A 19409-nucleotide genomic window follows, 5' to 3' on the forward strand; every position below is an offset into this window, starting at 1 on the left:
TGTGTGTGTGTGTTTGTGTGTGTGTGTGTGTGTGTGTGTGTGTGTGTGTGTGTGTGTGTGTGTGTGTGTGTGTGTGTGTGTGTGTGTGTGTGTGTGTGTGTGTGATAGAGAGAGAGAGAGAGAGAGGTTCAAGCAAAACTTGACCCACACACACCCACCCAAAAACACATGCACGTACACACACACACACACACACACACACACACACACACACATGAGTTTTCATAATATTATAAGCTGAATACAAAAACAATGGAAACAATGGGGAAAATGCGCGTGTGTGTGTGTGTGTGTGTGAGTGTGTGTGTGTGTGTGTGTGTGTGTGTGTGTGTGTGTGTGTGTGTGTGTGTGGTAGCGGACAGCACCACGAGGACTCCACTGATCTTTGTGCTGTCCCCTGGTGTGGACCCAACAGCAGCCCTGGTTCAGCTGGCAGAGACATCAGGCATGGGTCAGCACTTTTTTGCCCTCTCGTTGGGTCAGGGCCAGGTGCCCATCGCAACACTCCTGATCAAAGAGGGAGTCATGAATGGTGAAGTGATCTTTCTCTCTTCCCCCTTCTGTTTTTATCATTTTTTTTTCTTCCCATCTGTAACTCAGCTTCCTCTGTTATCACTTAACAATACTTCCTCAAAGCTAGACGAATTTGTCAATCAGATGTGCTTTTTTATTTGAAAGGGCCATATCTAATCTTTTGTTTTACTTTTTTCCTTAAAGTCTACTTATGATGTTAGTCAAGGTTTCTTGCAGCTAAAATATTTATAATTTCATCTATTTTTTCCACCGTATCTGACCTTTAAAATTAAATATGTTGTTTTTGCTACTGTACCTTTAAGGGATGGATGGATGGACAGACGGATGGATGGATGGACAGATAGATAGATCTATCTTATCTTATTATCTCTTGTATTTATATACATTCTGAAAGGGGTGTGTAAACTTATGAGACAAAAGAGGTATGTAAACTTATGCACTCAACTGTACATACAAATGATTGGTTAATCTCTTAACATGTAAAGTAAGTAATAATGCCCCAGCAAGTTGTGTCCATAACCACCTAATGTACAGGCCTGTGTAATACCTCAAATCATGCAGCTTGTTGAGGAGAGATGTGCTTTTACTTTTCTAACAAATCAGACTCACGATTTTAACTTGTTGGTTAATAACACGGGCAAAAAATTCTCAGACATTCTAGGAGGGACCTGAGCCACTAAGTGGTGGGCTTTTTTTGACTTAGGCCAGTAAGCCACCACCCAGCAATGCCCTAGCAATGTGCAGAGAGGAGAATTTATAGTAAAAAAGGACTTAAATATTGAACTATTCCTTTAAACTCTTTTCCTTGTGAGGACCGTTGGCTGGTCTACACAGTGTAAGGTGATGTCCCCAAAGGTAGGTGTTGTCTAATTTAGCTAACTTCTGGAAACTTTAAATTCCACCCTCCCCCCAAAATACAGCAAAGGAAGCCTACACACACACACACACACACACACACACACTTCTCACACTTTGCTCTTTGACATTTGAGGTTTAGTGTGCTGGTAATTGCTGTGGTCTTTGTGTGTGTGATTGTGTGTCTCTGAAGGGGTAAAATGGAATATGAAGCATCTCTATCAGCTGGTGTCTGAGTCTCAGTTCTCGTGCTGATAGTGGCCGCTGCAGTACCGCCAGCTGCACTTCACTCTCTGCTTCTTCCACAGCTGGAGATGAAGAAGATCTTGCAGCTCAGCTGGGACATCATCTACAGCTTCAGTGACTGATTTTGAGGTACTGAAAGAGAAGGAGCTGTAAAAGGTTAAACTCTCATGGCTTACTCATGTTAATTACACCTCTATCTCGCTCTCAGGTGAGTGAGAATCTTCGGAGTCTCTATCTGGATGAGTACAAGGAGATCCCCTGGGACGCTCTCAAGTTTCTCATCGCTTGGATCAACTATGGAGGTCATGTGACTGACGACTGAGACCGGCATCTGCTTACCGCTTACATCAATCACTATTTCTGTCCTGCTGTTATAGATACACCTTTAAGTTCACACACACAGAGTCTCTAATGTACTCTCCATCTGGTCCAAACGCTGTGTAATAACTTTAGTCTTTGTATGTCCACCAATCTTAGTCCTAGTTGTTGAACATTATGAAGAGACTGAGCACCCTCATATGGCCAGAGTGCGTCTGCCTGGTTGCAGAAGCACAAAATAATCACACACACTCACAGGCAGATCTTTAATTGAACAAACATCAGCCCATCACAAACACACGCAACCTTTAATTCCTGACACCTCTCTTCACCCTGCTGTGAGGATCCCCCAGTGTTCTTTTCAGCCAGAAAAATGCTGCCACAGTCCAGATCTTATAAAGAGCAACAGCTCCTCCATGGGGCCGAATGTTGAGTGTCTGCTGTTAAATAGCTGATCTAAATGTGTTCCAGTTCCTCCAAGTCTGCTGGTCTTTCAGGACCCAGCAACACCGCATACGCAGATAGAACCTCCGTTGCTATAACAACCACATCCTATAATTACCCTTCATGGTGACTTGAGTGCACAGGAGTGGCACCTCTAAAGTTTTAGGTAGTAGTAGAAAGGAAATAACATAGATTGGCTGACTTGCAGTGAAAAAGAAATTGGCAGTAATTACCAGATGTATGAAGCTGTAGTTATTTCACATGCACTCAAGATGAACACCAACCAACACATTTTTGTGAATGTGCACAAAATTACCCTGTAGTTTTACATCTTTACAACATCTAATTGCCAGATGAGCTGGTGTAAGCTTGGTCACAGGGACTAAAAACGGTTCAAATAACGAAAACCAGAACAAAGTGATTTTAAATTGTTCCGGAGTGAAAACATTATTTTTAAATGCTGGTAACTGGTTATAACTGGTTAATTTCATTCTGATAATTTTTTCATGAAACCAAAGGCCAAAGGGTTTATCACAGTCAATTTTTGGAACTACACCACTTCGTGTTGCCCGAAAAAAATGAAACGTGTTTTGATCATGAAGGAAATTGCTGCATCACACATTTCTTTGCCTAATTGTCAGTTGTGGGTGTCGCATTCTCAGAATGAAGACCTTTTTAACAACTATGTATAATTACTACATATACATGCACGGCTAATCCAGATACAAGGAAAGCATTATTAGAGGTAAAAAGTACTTTTCTCAGTCTTTCCAAGTCTTTACTGAATTATTGTTAGATATAATGAATTCATACATATTTGATGTTGCCGGGTTTTTATTTAGAAGCAGATCTGTAATTCAAAGTATTCTTAACTGTTAATTAACTGTATGCTTGTTATGATTTCTATGCTGATAAATCCACTAACCAGGAAAAATTTAATTGCTTATTTTTGGTGAGGTAAGTGGCTTATTTTGAGCTTGTTTTTCCAGACCAGGTTGCTTGTTTCTTTTGCGAGATCTGGCAACACTGCAATTTATATTTCACCCAACCCTTAGCTCAGAGTACTGTCATTTTAAAAAGAACGTTATTAACCGTTATTTTATTTTGTTCTAACCTGTTACCATTTGGAAAGGAGGCTGGGGGACTTCTGAACCGGAACGGAAAAAATACCGGTTTTGCTCAGAACAAACCAAAATGAAAAACATTTGTATTTAGTCCCTGCCAAGTCTGGTGCAACTAAATAACATAAAAGTGTAACACAATCATAAACATTCAAAATTTTCTTGCAAATAAACTATTCACACTAAGTCAGATGCAAATAATTAACACAAAATTACACATATTTTTTGTAGCTGAACCATTCCCACTAATTTTTAATGCAAGCTGCTAACAAAATTGTAATGTATTCACAAACTTGCACACATTTTTGGTAGCTAAACCATTCACACTGAGTTTAATGCAACTAGTAAATATTATTCGCAACCATTTACACTTTTTTCCACACCTAAACTATTCACACAGAGTCTGATGCTGAAATTGTTGATGATGAGCTGGCGACAGAGGTGAAGAACTCTATACCAGATGCTGGATAACGGATGGTCAAGGGGCTCTCCTGACACCAACCACAAACTCGGGTATGTCTGCATGCCATTCTTTATTTCACAATTGTAATGTGTATTCACATTGGGGGAATGATTGCAAAGTACTTTCAGAGTGTAGTTGGTAAAAATAAAAAAAATTTCATTTTCAGGTACAACAAATACACACTACTGCTATTTACACTGGCTTTCTCTTTCAACACCATGGATGCTATGAACTCAACAGTGTGTTCTCAGGGAAAATGTGTGTCATGTTTGTGAGCAATTTATTTCTTGGCACTATCCATGTTTCAAGGGATGTGGAGTACATCAGTCTGTTGCCAGCACTGGAGCACCCAGAACTGTTCGGCCAACACCCCAATGCTGACATTGCTAGCCAGATCACAGAGACTCGAACCCTCTTTCAAACACTTCTCTCACTACAGCCGCAGGTCACCAGCACTGGAGCCAGCAGAGAGGACAAGGTGTGTGTGTGTGTGTGTGTGTGTGTGTGTGTGTGTCCAGGTATTCCCTACGTAGGATAGTAAAACCTGACATTTTTGACGTTGTGGGGACAATCAATCGGTCCCCATGAGGAAAAGAGCTTATAAATCATGCTAAATTATGTTTTTTGAAAATGTAAAAATGCAGAAAGCAGGTTTAAGTGGTTTACGAGGACTTTTTTTAGGTTACAAACTGGTATTTACAATGGTATTATGCTATAAATGTGGTTTATGAGGTCATTGCTAGTGTCCCCATAATTCAGATCGCTTAAAAAACATACTAAACGGTGATTTATTGAAAATGTAAAAATGCAGAAAGTTTTTTGTGAGGGTTAGGTTTAGGGGTAGGGTTAGGGGATAGAATCTATAGTTCGTACAGTATAAAAATCATTATGTCTATGGAGAGTCCTCATAATGATAGCTGCACCAACATGTGTGTGTGTGTGTGTGTGTGTGTGTGTGTGTGTGTGTGTGTGTGTGTGTGCGTGCCTGTGAGAGAAAGAGTGTAATAGTTATCTAAGTGATTATGAATATGAACATGCTAACCTCAGTGTAATATATTGTGCTGTGTATGTAGATCTTCTCTCTTACAGCTGGAGAAGGGCATTAAGTGTCTTGTTGTGATGTCCAGCAGTCTAGAGGAGACCTTTCACTGTATCCATGATGCACGTGTGCCTCTTCGCTGGGAGAAGGTAAGGGAAGACATTGTAGGCAGCATCCTAACTGAATGGAAACCCATAGTGACTTATTTGGAATGCTCTACATAGGTTGCAACTGTACATTTGTGTACCACACAAACAGCACTCCTCCTGAAATGCACAGAAGACTCTACATCCAATTGATTCTGAAAGAGCTTGCCGTTAGCATGTCGCTAAACTAGCAGCGTAATACTTTTATAAGCATAAAATTCATAGCACACATTTTAAAAAAGGTAATTTTGAAAGCTGAAATGTGTAACTTTTTCAACGTTAAAATACTTTCTTCTATCCCTGCTTAATATGTAGAGACCGCCATTCATAGGTTGATTTTCCTCAAACACTGTAAACACTGGGTCTCTGGGTGCTATAAAAATAGCTTTTTTGTTTGAGCAACTTTTCAGCCCGATTGGCTCAACCAGTGCCGTGAGTTGGGGGTGGGACTGTGGGATCAACATCAGATAGGAGGAGTATTTGGGAAAGCTGTTTGAAAACAATGTTTATTTTTGCCATTCCATTGGTTGGCGCTAGTGGCACAGAAATTACACACTTCAGCTATAAATAGATTAAACTTTTTATAAACTCATCTGTATTAAAAGATTACGGTTTTTTGTTTTCACTGAGCACATCACAAATCATTCCAGGATTGGCTTCTTTGCAAAGGATACATGTGATACTGCCTTAAAGGGATAGTTCACCAAAAAATCTCTCAACATTTACTCACCCTCATGCAATCCCAGATATCTATGGCTTTGTTTCTTCTGCACAACACAAATTATGATTTTTAGAATAATTTCTCAGCTTTCTAGGTCCATACAATGCAAGTGAATGGGTGCCAAAATGTTGAACCTCCAAAATCCACATAGGGGCAGCATAAAAGTACTCCAGATGACTCTGGTGGTTAAATCCATATCTTCAGATGTTATATGATAGGTGTGGGTGAGAAACAGATCAATATTTAAGTCCTGTTTTACTAAAAATGGTCCTCCCTGCTCAGTCAATTTCCACTTTTACTTTCCCATTCTTCTTCTGGTGTTTTTGATGATTCACATTCTTCATGCATATCGCCCCCTGCTGGGCAGGGAGGAGAATTTATTACAAAAAAAAAAAAAAAAAAATTACTTAAATATTGATCTGGTTTTGAAACTGAGCTTATTACTCACATACACACTCACACACAGGGCTTTATGGCAATTACAACATTGCCCTGTGTGTTAGTGTGTGCATGTGAGTAATAAGCTCTGTTCCAAAACCTAGTGAGCTGCCTGTGTGAGAGTGGGATGTGAGGTCAGAGTTGTGTGTTCAACAGAGAGCAGCAGAAATGTATAAATGAATGCTTGAGAGGGTTGATCTTTGAAGGATGAGGTGAACAGAGCAACATTTAGACCACACACACCATCTCATTTATTATTGACTGAGAGCTGCTAAATTCATGTCAAGAACGCACTGCTCACAGGCCTCTGTCTGTAGGATGCTTTACTAATGCCAGTGTGTGTGTGTTCAGGTCGATAAGGGCAGTCTGCATGTCTCAGTCTTTGTTTGATACTGCATCATTATAAGTAGGTTTACTGATGTAGATTTGTGTGTGTGTGTGTGTGTAGGCTTCTTGGGTCACTGCTAAGGGTAATTGCACTGTAATAAGCTGAATAAACATAGCCATGTTTACTTGAAGATCTTCAGAAAGCGTACAGCCTATTACTGATCCAAACAGCGTCCATCCATCCCTCCACTCCTCCCTTCTCCATCCTTCTGCTTGTCTTTTCCCAAACAAGTAGAGAGCATCCATTAAGGCTTCCTCTCCAGCTGGGTCTCTCCTTCTGTTGTCTGCAGTCCCTTATTACTCTCTCTCTCACTCTCTCTCTCTCTTTCTCCATCCATCACTCTATCTTTAACACTGAAAGCTCAGTTCCTCTCTCTCTCTGTCCAGCGTTATATTTTGGCAGTGACTCTGCTGAGATGTATGATTTTCATTTGGTACTGAATCTTGTAATTTCTCTTTTTCCTCCTATCTCTCCTTCTTTCATGCTCTTTATAACTGTTGGGATGTGAGTGGTGGTGTCAGGCCTCGTATGTTACTTTGACACTGTTGACATAACTCTTCGTAACCTTAAAGGCTATTAAAAGATAACACACTGTTTATTGGATCTGGGGTCCATTTTCCACTTATCTGGGACCTGTTTTGAGGAAGATCCTTGTTCCTAATCTCAAGAAAACATGTCTTGGTTACATTTCACTCTAAAATTAAATAAAAAGTTGCATTTTATTTTGCATGAAGAAAATTATGCCTATTTTTTGGACTATTAGGGTTTTTTGCATTGTAACAATTAAAATTGTAGTAGTCCAAATACTCATTATCAAAATGCATCCACATGTTTACTTTTTTTTTTTTTTTTGCATAATTCAAATTCATTATTCTTAATAAAGATTCTCATTACTATAAAACAAATCAAATTGTAATACAATTATTTTTTTTATTTATTTATCAGCATGATGTATAAAAACTGTACAATTAAAATATATATATATATATATATATATATATAAACACACACACACACACACACACACACACACACACACTGGTGGCCAAAAGTTTGGGATAATGGACAGATTTTGCTCTTATGGAAATAAAATGTTACTTTTATTCACCAAAGTGTCATTCAACTGATCAAAATGTATAGTCAGGACATAACCAATTTCCCACAAAGCTGTGCTAATCTGTCATATCTCCCGGCGGTCTCTTTCTTTTTACCTATACATTTTTTTTTCAACTCATCAATATTTCACGAGTTCACTGGAATATATACACTGGCGGCTAAAAGTTTGGAATAATGTACAGATTTTGCTTTTACGGAAATAAATTAGTACTTTTATTCACCAAAGTGGCATTCAGCTTATCATAATATATAGTCAGGACATTAATAACGTGAAAAATTACTATTACAATTTGAAAAAAATAAATGTTCGGAACTTCTTAAACTACTTCAAAGAGTTCTCATCAAAAAATCCTCCATGTGCAGCAATGACAGCTTTGCAGATCTTTGACATTCTAGCTGTCAGTTTGTCCAGATACTCAGGTGACATTTCACCCCACACTTCCTGTAGCACTTGCCACAGATGTGGCTGTCTTGTCGGGCACTTCTCACGCACCTCACAGTCTAGCTGATCCCACAAAAGCTCCATGGGGTTAAGATCCATAACACTCTTTTCCAATTATCTGTTGTCCAATGTCTGTGTTTCTTTGCCCACTCGAATCTTTTCTTTTTGTTTTTCTGTTTCAAAAGTGGCTTTTTCTTTGCAATTCTTCCCATAAGGTCTGCACCCCCGAGTCTTCTCTTTACTGTTGTACATGAAACTGGTGTTGAGCGGGTAGAATTCAATGAAGCTGTCAGCTGAGGACATGTGAGGCATCTATTTCTCAAACTAGAGATTCTGATGTACTTATCCTCTTGTTTAGTTGTACATCTGGCCTTCCACATCTCTTTCTGTCCTTGTTAGAGCCAGTTGTCCTTTGCCTTTGAAGACTGTGGTGTACACCTTTGTATGAAATCTTCAGTTTTTTGGCAATTTCAAGCATTGTACAGCCTTCATTCCTCAAAACAATGATTGACTGATGAGTCTCTAGAGAAAACTCTAAAAAAAAAAAAACTTTTTTTGCTGCCATTTTTGACCTAATATTGACCTTAAGACATACCAGTCTATTGCATACTGTGGCAACTCAAAAACAAACACAAAGACAATGTTAAGCTTCATTTAACGAACCAAATATCTTTAAACTGTGTTTGATATAATGTGATTTTCTAGTACCAAATTATCAATTTAGCATGATTACTCAAGGATAAGGTGTTGGAGTGATGGCTGCTGGAAATGGGGCCTGTCTAGATATGAACAGAAATTATTATTATTATTATTATTTTTTTTCAAATAGTGATGGTGCTGTTTTTTACATCAGTAATGTCCTGACTATACTTTGTGATCAGTTGAATGCCACTTTGGTGAATTAAAGTACCAATTTCCTTCCCAAACAGCAAAATCTGTACATTATTCCAATCTTTTGGCTGCCAGTGTATATATGTATACTGTATACAGTTTACATTTATTAATCTGGGATAATGTTAATTTATCATAATGCATTAACTAATGTTATCATATTCAACTTGTAATTTAAAAAAATGTTTTCAAGTATATGAAAAAAAAATAATAATAATAATAATATATATATATATATATATACAGGTGCATCTCAATAAATTAGAATGTCGTGGAAAAGTTCATTTATTTCAGTAATTCAACTCAAATTGTGAAACTCGTGTATTAAATAAATTCAATGCACACAGACTTAAGTAGTTTAAGTCTTTGGTTCTTTTAATTGTGATGATTTTGGCTCACATTTAACAAAAACCCACCAATTCACTATCTCAAAAAATTAGAATATGGTGACATGCCAATCAGCTAATCAACTCAAAACACCTGCAAAGGTTTCCTGAGCCTTCAAAATGGTCTCTCAGTTTGGTTCACTAGGCTACACAATCATGGGGAAGACTGCTGATCTGACAGTTGTCCAGAAGACAATCATTGACAGCCTTCACAAGGAGGGTAAGCCACAAACATTCATTGCCAAAGAAGCTGGCTGTTCACAGAGTACTGTATCCAAGCATGTTAACAGAAAGTTGAGTAGAAGGAAAAAGTGTGGAAGAAAAAGATGCATAACCAACCGAGAGAACCGCAGCCTTATGATTGTCAAGCAAAATCGATTCAAGAATTTGGGTGAACTTCACAAGGAATGGACTGAGGCTGGGGTCAAGGCATCAAGAGCCACCACACACAGACGTGTCAAGGAATTTGGCTACAGTTGTCGTATTCCTCTTGTTAAGCCACTCCTGAACCACAGACAACGTCAGAGGCGTCTTACCTGGGCTAAGGAGAAGAAGAACTGGACTGTTGCCCAGTGGTCCAAAGTCCTCTTTTCAGATGAGAGCAAGTTTTGTATTTCATTTGGAAACCAAGGTCCTAGAGTCTGGAGGAGCCCAAGTTGCTTGAAGTCCAGTGTTAAGTTTCCACAGTCTGTGATGATTTGGGGTGCAATGTCATCTGCTGGTGTTGGTCCATTGTGTTTTTTGAAAACCAAAGTCACTGCACCCGTTTACCAAGAAATTGTGGAGCACTTCATGCTTCCTTCTGCTGACCAGCTTTTTAAAGATGCTGATTTTATTTTCCAGCAGGATTTGGCACCTGCCCACACTGCCAAAAGCACCAAAAGTTGGTTAAATGACCATGGTGTTGGTGTGCTTGACTGGCCAGCAAACTCACCAGACCTGAACCCCATAGAGAATCTATGGGGTATTGTCAAGAGGAAAATGAGAAACAAGAGACCAAAAAATGCAGATGAGCTGAAGGCCACTGTCAAAGAAACCTGGGCTTCCATACCACCTCAGCAGTGCCACAAACTGATCACCTCCATGCCACGCCAAATTGAGGCAGTAATTAAAGCAAAAGGAGCCCCTACCAAGTATTGAGTACATATACAGTAAATTAACATACTTTCCAGAAGGCCAACAATTCACTAAAAATGTTTTTTTTTTATTTGGTCTTATGATGTATTCTAATTTTTTGAGATAGTGAATTGGTGGGTTTTTGTTAAATGTGAGCCAAAATCATCACAATTAAAAGAACCAAAGACTTAAACTACTTCAGTCTGTGTGCACTGAATTTATTTAATACACGAGTTTCACAATTTGAGTTGAATTACTGAAATAAATTAACTTTTCCACGACATTCTAATTTATTGAGATGCACCTGTATATATATATATATATATATATATATATATATCCTAGAGTATGGAGCCAGAATGATCTCAAAAATAATATATGTACAAAATACAATTCATAAATGCACAGCACAATTCACATTCTCAACATATGATTCAAATATTTAAAATACAATTCATAAATACACAAGTGAGAGCACAGATATTTCCACGATTGCCCACACAAATACATCTCACTTTAATGAATTCAAAATGTTTTCACAAATATGTATCTATCAAGTTCTTGAATTAATTTGCATCAAAAATTTGTGAACATTGTTACATTTATTCATGGATTGTTGAATCTGCATTTGCAAATTGTCACGTGTGTGGATCACTTTGAATTTGTGTGTGGCTATTTTTGAGACCTTCCTGCCAAGTTGCGATTCACAAATAGTGTTTTTTTTTTTTTTTTTTTGGGAGAAGTCCTTTAGCCAATCACATTGAGCTTTTATTCCACCAATCATTACACATCGTGCTGATCTGACTCGAGATACATAACGTTATGTTGTTTTGCGCAATGTGCCTGCATTAGTGCACAGAAAGGGACATAGATAGTTATTTGTGAAAGGTATGATTTTTCTTGTTTTTCTTGTTTGTGCTATTTGCACTATCTGTCTTTAAAGAAGTATACTCATTCATGAATTTACATCCACACCTTTTAATATATATTCTACAGATAATGTACCTAAAGGTAGCAAACAACAGTCGCTCTGACACCCATTTGGATTGAGGCTGTGAGTGAACATGTGTTTTCACTGAGGTAACAGTATGTATTAAAATAGAAACGTATATATATGCCAACCTTTACTTTTGTCACACAATACTGCTGTTATCGTAATGTTTGATGCTTTGTTTGTAGACTGAGAGGTGATCATGGTGGTGAAAATGTAGAAGTAGCACAGCTAATGTTTTCAGTTTCAGAAATAGCACAAACAAGAAAAATCTTACCTTTCACGAATAACTATTTATTCCCCCAAAGATTATAATGTTGACCTAATAAAACATAACTTCCCTTGAAACATGGATAGTGCCAAGAAATAAATTGCTCACAAACATGACATACATTTTCCCTGAGAACACACTGTTGAGTTCATAGCATCCATGGTGTTGAAAGAGAAAGCCAGTGTAAATAGCAGTAGTGTGTATTTGTTGTACCTGAAAATGAAATATTTTTTTATTTTTACCAGCTACACTCTGAAAGTACTTTGCAATCATTCCCCCAATGTGAATACACATTACAATTGTGAAATAAAGAATGGCATGCAGACATACCCGAGTTTGTGGTTGGTGTCAGGAGAGCCCCTTGACCATCCGTTATCCAGCATCTGGTATAGAGTTCTTCACCTCTGTCGCCAGCTCATCATCAGGAGAGATGCTATACAATGCTCTTACTGACATATTTTTGTCGGCCAACCTCCTAAACAATGTTGCTCAAGAGACTCCCAGTAGTTTGGCAACACATTTCAGGGGCAGCCAAAGTTCAATAAGGTGGGTAAGTGTGTTTTTTGACATTTTAAACCTTGGATCTCTTCCTTTCAATTACTAGTTATTCTAAATGTGGTACCTATGATTTGCTGTCTAAAATAATGTAAATTCAATCCATATAATTTGATAGCAAAAATATTTTTTCATAATTAAAATGTTAAAGGTTGTTTTAATGAAACAAATGAAAATGTTACATTTATTAAACCATGGCAAAGAGGAATTATTCACAGTTTTCACCTGTGATTACTATGACCTTCCTACAAACAATAGAGTTAAAATATGTTTCTCTTCATTTTAAAGATAGCTGCTTCTCTTCAGAAAGTGTGGCTACCGCTCATTAGCATTAGCTTTGCAGCTCTGCAAGTGCCACACTTATTAAAAACAAACCTCATAATATATTATGAGTTATAAAATGACATGATACATACAGTAGAAAGTCTGCTTAACTTACTCGTGGAGTGTGGTCTTCTGCAATGCTGAAAATGTCCCTCTCTGTGCACTAATGCAGGCACATTGCGCAAAACAAGGTTATTAGAATGTACTTCTGTAAGCGAGAGGAAACAACCCCATACATGGAGGATTGAGAAAGTTTGAGGTAAAGGGTGTAACCAACCTTGTGTGACAAGATCCATATAAACCCCTTTCTTGCTTTTAATAAATCGAAGAACAGCTTGTGACATTCTGTGTCCGTATATTCCTTCCCACCGGTGAATTCATCTTCTGATCGAAGAGTGACTGCGAGGAAGGCAGAATAAAGCATCCGAATCGTATTTTACTAACAGTCATGTATCTCAAGTCGGATCAGCACGGCATGTTATGATTGGTGGATAAAAAGCTCAACGTGATTGGCTAAAGAGAACTTCTCCCAAAAAAAACAAAAAATGCTTTTTGTGAATCGCAACCTGGCAGGAAGGTCTCAAAAATAGCCACACACAAATCCAAAGCGATCCACACGTGACGATTTGCAAATGCAAATTCAACAATCCATGAATAAATGTAACAACATTCACAACTTTTTGATTCAAATTAATTCAAGAACTTAATACATATTTGTGAAAACATTTTGAATTTCTTAAAGTGAGATGTATTTGTGTGGGCAATCTGGGAAATATCTGTGCTCTCACTTGTGTATTTACAGTTGTGCTCAAAAGTGCATACCCTTGGAGAATTGGTAATATATGTACCATTTTTAAAGAAAACATGAGTGAGCAGGCAAAACACATTTCTTTTATTTCTTATGGGATTCATATTCAACTGTAGGTTATAACAGAATGGCACAATCATACAACAAAACATGGCAACAAAGAAAAAAATGAAATGACCCCTGTTCAAAAGTCTGCATACCCTTAGTTCTTAATACTGTGTATTGCCCCCTTTAGCATCAATGACAGCGTGCAGTCTTTTGTAATAGTTGTCTATGAGGCCCCAAATTCTTGCAGGTGGTATAGCTGCCCATTTGTCTTGGCAAAATGCCTCCAGGTCACGCAGAGTCTTTGGTCGTCTTGCATGAACCGCACATTTGAGATCTCCCCAGAGTGGCTCGATGATATTAAGGTCAGGAGACTGTGATGGCCACTCCAGAACCTTCACCTTTTTCTGCTGTAACCACTAGAGGGTCAACTTGTGCTTAGGGTCATTGTCGTGCTGGAAAGTTCAAGAGCGTCCCATGCGCAGCTTTTGTGCAGAAGAATGCAAATTGTCTGCCAGTATTTTCTGATAACATGCTGCATTCATCTTGCCATCAATTTTCACAAGATTCCCCGTGCCTTTAGAGCTCACACACCCCCAAAACATCAGTGAGCCACCACCACGCTTCACAGTGGGGATGGTATTCTTTTCACTATAGGCCTTGTTGACCCCTCTCCAAACATAGCGCTTATGGTTGTGACCATAAAGCTCTATTTTGGTCTCGTCACTCCAAATTACAGTGTGCCAGAAGCTGTGAGGCATGTCAAGATGTTGTCGGGCATATTGTGGCATTGGCGCAGTAAAGGCTTCTTTCTGGCAACTCGACCATGCAGCTCATTTTTGTTCAAGTATCGTTGTATTGTGCTCCTTGAAACAACCACACCGTCTTTTTGCAGAGCAGCCTGTATTTCTCCTGAGGTTACCTGTGGGTTTTTCTTTGTATCCCGAACAATTCTTCTGGCAGTTGTGGCTGAAATCTTTCTTGGTCTACCTGACCTTGGCTTGGTATCAAGAGATTCCAGAATTTTCCACTTCTTAATAAGTGATTGAACAGTACTGACTGGCATTTTCAAGGCTTTGGATATCTTTTTATATCCTTTTCCATCTTTATAAAGTTCCATTACCTTGTTACGCATATATATATATATAATTTTTGAGATCATAATGTCACAGGTGCTCCAGAAAGGGTGCAAAATGCATGAAAAGCAGTAGTAGATATGTCCCAATAATGAAAACATGAATCCACATCCAGACATTTATGTGGAATTTCAATATTAAAAAGTCTTTATTAGAGGGGCTACATCTTTAAAAAGTAGCAGCGTTTCATCAGGGTGTCAAACAATGGAAAACAGGAAGTGGCTTAATAGCCTCATCTGTGTCTACAGGTGCTCTGCTGTTGGTGCTGGCCACTAGAGGCCTTAGATTATATAACACCAATAATCAAAAAACAAATCAAACATTTAAGCGTACTAACACTGCAATATAAAGAGAGCAATATATAAAGAGAGTACTATTTGTACAAAGAGAGAGAGAGGAAAAAACAAAAACAAAAAATGCATACACATGGGATCAAGCACAGATTTACATTTGCAAAAAAAGTCAGACCTAAATATATACAAAAAAAAAACTGAATAAATACGTACAGTCCATGATTATAAAATAGAGAAAAATCAATGTCCTCATTAAGTCCAGGATACAAAAGGGCCTTTAATGTATCCAATTTCGTGGTAAAATATATGTTGAAAATAATATTAACCAGGTTTAGTAAGTGCTGAAAAAGTATCGCACATTGCTAGTTCATGTTAACTAATAGAGTTAACTAATGTTATAACCTTATTTTAAAGTGTTTTTATATTACAGCATTTTGATACAGGGGCGTTTAATGTCATGAAAAGAATGTCATAATACAAAAAATAATTTAGTGGTCAAAAAGAAATTGCCTTTATTTTTTTAACAAAATATTGTTGCAAGTTTCATTTGGTTAAAACATTTTAAAAATATGATTATGTCTCTGGATGTTCCCATGTTTGAAATATGCTGATGGGAAGGCCGATTTTGGCTGATTCTGGGGGAAAGAGGAAAAGGGAGAGTAATACACACTTATTCGTAGCTGAAAGAATCTGCAAATTATTTAAACTACAGTTGAAGTCAGAAGTTTACATACACTTAGGTTGAAGTCATTAAAACTCATTTTTTACAACTCAAATTTCATATTAGCAAACTATAGTTTTGGCAAGTCATTTAGGACATCTTCTCTGTGCATGACTAGGGATGTGCGCTACGACTAGTTTGACTGTCATTTAAACAGAAGTTTTTTAACCGACTAGTCGACTAGTCTAAAGAGAAACCAACCTTCAGAAAACAGTTTAAAAAACGTTTTTATGCGACCCATTTAAAATACTTAATCTATTCCAAATCCGATGCTAAATTCTACTGAAAAGGGGCATTTATTTGCGACGTGCTCGCCTTGAATTATGATCATTGTACATTAAATACAGAACATGACACGCATTCACTGTTGCGATGTTAGCGAATATTTAATAGACATATTTATTGAAAACAACTGAATGAATAGTGCAGGATCAATGGAACAACCATTAAAAGTCTGTTCTAAACGGAATTAACCAAGTTAAAGTTACTTAACATATTAAAACAGTCAGGACATTGTTGAAAATAATTAACAGGTAGACTAAGCCAAATCTATGAGAGAGAAAACAAATGCGCTGAAAAGTCACACATATTTCACGACATGCAGTCGTGCATTAGCCATTGATCTAATATGACAGCTGTTCGGTAAAGAACGTCAACCAATAACAGTTACGATGTAAAAAATAAATAACAAAAGTAGCTATAGGATGGAAAAAATAGGCCTGTGATGTAGCCTACAATAAACCTAATGTATTCGAAACATGAGGTGCACACAGAATAAAATATAGTTTAACATGTTAAGCAGTCGACACCTCTTTGAAAATAGCCTTCTTAATCAGCAGATTAAAAAAATGACATACCTAGTCTAAAATAGTTATTTCTAGGCTACTTACTCAAAAGCATACATTTTTGATGAGTAAAATTAACACTTCGACATGGTCCGGTGAAAGACGGGACTTGACTCACCTGAGGCGGCTATCCTGTGCTTGAAAAACCCGGCTTGGCGGAAAAATAACATCCAAGCATGCACAGATGTAAAGAAGACTAAAATGTGAAAACATCCATAGGGACTTTCAAACATTTGGAAAGCCGATTCCCGCACCACCGAAGTGATTTCATTACTACTTTGCCGAGTTTGCTTGTCTACGCGCCGCGAGTGAGAGAGGGAAGAAGCACGCGCAGCCTGAGGTGAAATAATATTTGTATTATTAATTCTATTTCAAATATGTAACATTAATATGACAGTAATTTAAGTGCAGCCTCTGTAAAAATATAAAGCCAAAGGCAAATGTGTAAAAATTACTATCAGTTTAATGGGGGGAAATATTAACCGACTAGTAATTCCAGTGTCCACTAGCAGTCTCGCACATCCCTATGCATGACACGAGTAATTTTTCCAGCAATTGTTTAAAGACAGATTGTTTCACTTTTAATGGACTATATCACAATTCCAGTGGGTCAGAAGTTTAAATACACTAAGTTAACTGTGCCTTTAAGCAGCTTGGAAAATTCCAGAAAATTATGTCAAGCCTTTAGACAATTAGCCAATTAGTGTACTGAATTGGAGGTGTACCTGTGGATGTATTCTAAGGCTGATCTTCAAACTCAGTGCCTCTTTGTTTGACATCATGGGAAAATCAAAAGAAATCAGCCAAGACCTCAGAAAAAAAAATTGTGGACCTCCACAAGTCTGGTTCAAACATGGGAGCAATTTCCAAACACCTGAAGGTACCACGTTCATCTGTACAAATAAAAGTACGCAAGTATAAACACCATGGGACCACGCAGCTATCATACCGCTCAGGAAGGAGACGCATTCTGTCTTCTAGAGATGAACGTAGTTTGGTGCAAAAAGTGCAAATCACTCCCAGAACAACAGCAAAGGTCCTTGTGAAGATGCTGGTGGAAACAGGTAGATGAGTATCTATATCCACACTAAAACGAGTCCTATATCGACATAACCTGAAAGGCTGCTCAGCAAGGAAGAAGCCACTGCTCCAAAACTGCCATAAAAAAGCCAGACTACAGTTTGCACGTGCACATGGCGACAAAAATCTTACTTTTTGGATAAATGTCCTCTGGTCTAATGAAACAAATATTGAACTGTTTGGCCATAATGACCATCGTTATGTTTGGAGAAAAAAGGGTGAGGCTTGCAAGCTGAAGAACACCATCCCAACCGTGAAGCATGGGGGTGGCAGCATCATGTTGTGGGGGTGCTTCACTGCAGGAGGGACTGGTGCACTTCACAAAATAGATGGCATCATGAGGAAGGAAATTTATGTGTATATATTGAAGCAACATCTCAAGACATCAGCCAGGAAGTTAAAGCTTGGTCGCAAAAGGGGCTTCCAAATGGACATTGACCCCAAGCATACCTCCAAAGTTGTGGCAAAATGGCTTAAGGACAACAAAGTCTAGGTATTGGAGTGGCCATCACAAAGCCCTGACCTCAATCCGATAGAACATATGTGGGCAGATCTGAAAATGCATGTGCGAGCAAGGAGGCCTAGAAACCTGACTCAGTTACACCAGTTCTGTCAGGAGGAATGGGCCAAAATTCCAGCAACTTATTGTGAGAAGCTTGTGGAAGGCTACCCATAATATTTGACCCAAGTTAAACAATTTAAAGGCAATGCTACCAAATACTAACAAAGTGTATGTAAACTTCTGACCCACTGGGAATGTGATGAAAGAAATAAAAGCTGAAATAAATAATTCTCTCTACTATTATTCTGATATTTCACATTCTTAAAATAAAGTAGTGATCCTAACTGACCTAAGACAGGGAATATTTTCTACAATTAAATGTCAGGAATTGTGAAAAACTGAGTTTAAATGTGTTTGGCTATGGTGTATGTAAACTTCTGACTTCAAATGTATTTAATAAATGCACGAACATGAATATGAACAATGGATATGTCGAATTTTGTGACTGACTAGGGGTTCCGTTTCTGCAGAAGTCCGTGGAGCTTTCTGTGGAGTTCTGTAGGTCCTGGTGATGGGGGTGTTTGACAGTTGACAAAGATAAGAAAGTTAAATGGTGGGAAATTAAAAGTTTGGGAACTCTTGCCCTTGACTGCCTTTAGATTGAAAAAGCAGCAGATACTCCATCTAAACCTTCCCTCATCATCATTTATATTGCTCCATGATGCCCCAGTTTCGAAGAGTAATATCTACAGCATTTATTCTGCCAGGACATATCTGAAAAAACATTCTCATTTTCATGCCAGCAAGAGCCTAAATGCATAAAGGTCTTTCTTTTTTTTTTTTTTTTTTTTTGGCACAGCATGAAATGAAACTAATCATGAGTATTTCCCTGTGTTTGAAAAAACGTTTGATTTTTATTTTATTTTTTCATCTTTGTTTTTGGAAGACCAAAATAATACTGAGTGGTGAATCGTTTCCTCTGTCCAAAAAAATCGAGAAAACATTGCACCACACCGTTTTGCACTGAATGTTTTATGTTAGTTTAATTGCACAGTTTGAGCAGGTTATGTACGATTTGTTTAAATGTCTTTCAAGTCCAACTGTAATCTAATATACTGCGGTTCAGTCACCCAAGATATTCAAGACAGACAGTAAAGCATCTCATCCAGACACA

The 19409-nt window shown here is 37.9% G+C and overlaps 1 pseudogene; it reads left to right on the forward strand.

The window, feature by feature from the left end:
* LOC127439638 (dynein axonemal heavy chain 2-like) overlaps nt 1-19409 on the forward strand; it is a 124001-nt pseudogene that overhangs the window by 91243 nt on the left and 13349 nt on the right.

Source organism: Myxocyprinus asiaticus, chromosome 1 (genome assembly GCF_019703515.2).
Source record: "Myxocyprinus asiaticus isolate MX2 ecotype Aquarium Trade chromosome 1, UBuf_Myxa_2, whole genome shotgun sequence".
Lineage (NCBI taxonomy): Eukaryota > Metazoa > Chordata > Actinopteri > Cypriniformes > Catostomidae > Myxocyprinus > Myxocyprinus asiaticus.